Below are 699 nucleotides of genomic sequence, written 5' to 3'. Positions count from 1 at the left end.
AGAGTCCTCTGTCAAGCTACTGACATTAAAGAAGCGCTTGTTGGGAGGCAACCCAATGTTATATTTTATCTATCTTCTTTTGTTATTTTATCTTTTTTGTAGGTTGATGATCATGAGAAGTCACAAAATTAATGAAAAAAGCAAAAAAAGAATGAAAAACAGTAAGAAAAACAGCACACCCTGGAGGACGCACCCACTGGCGTTTAAACGCCAGTGAGGTTAGCTGTTGGGCGTTTAACGCCCAGTCTGGCACCATTCTGGGCGTTTAACGCCAGAAAGGTAGCTGTTGGGTGTTTAACGCCCAGTCTGGCACCATTCTGGGTGTTTAACGCCAGAAAGGGGCACCAGACTGGCGTTAAACGCCAGAAAAGGGCAAGAAGCTGGCGTTAAACGCCAGAAATGGGCACCAGCCCGGCGTTTAACGCCAGAAAAGGCTAAAAACGTGTTTTTTCTTGCTATTTGGTGCAGGGATGACTTTTCCTTGACACCTCAGGATCTGTGGACCTCACAGGATCCCCACCTACCCCACCACTCTCTCTCTCTTCTTCTCCCATTCACCAATCACCTCAACACCTCTTCCCCAAAAACCCTTCACCTATCAAATCCCATCTTTCTCTTCACCACTCACATCCATCCTTCATAAAACCTCACCTACCTCACCATTCAAATTCAAACCACTTCCCCACCCAAACCCACCCT

Source organism: Arachis duranensis, chromosome 5 (genome assembly GCF_000817695.3).
Source record: "Arachis duranensis cultivar V14167 chromosome 5, aradu.V14167.gnm2.J7QH, whole genome shotgun sequence".
NCBI lineage: Eukaryota > Viridiplantae > Streptophyta > Magnoliopsida > Fabales > Fabaceae > Arachis > Arachis duranensis.
This window is presented reverse-complemented; position numbering follows the sequence as displayed.